The sequence below is a fragment of the Penaeus monodon genome, chromosome 34 (assembly GCF_015228065.2).
Source record: "Penaeus monodon isolate SGIC_2016 chromosome 34, NSTDA_Pmon_1, whole genome shotgun sequence".
Lineage (NCBI taxonomy): Eukaryota > Metazoa > Arthropoda > Malacostraca > Decapoda > Penaeidae > Penaeus > Penaeus monodon.
Window position 1 is genome coordinate 9,722,508 of NC_051419.1, and position 299 is coordinate 9,722,806.

Below are 299 nucleotides of genomic sequence, written 5' to 3' on the forward strand. Positions count from 1 at the left end.
AAAAATATATACCCCATTCCCTATCAATATCCTATAGACATATACTTTCCCTAAAACCCTACAAGATAAAATTTTACCACCCTCTTTTGCGTTCTTTTTGTTCATTATCCCGAGAATTGCTTGAGAAAACCAGAAAAAAAATGCGAACCCTCGACCGTGTTATTTGTTCACAATAGTCCCGGGTGTGTCTGAATGCATTTTACCGCGAGTATAATGCATGGATATGTTTCCCCGGTGCGTCCAGATATGCGAAAGGGGAAAAGGGATGGGGGAAAATTAGGAGGTAGGAAGACAGTAAG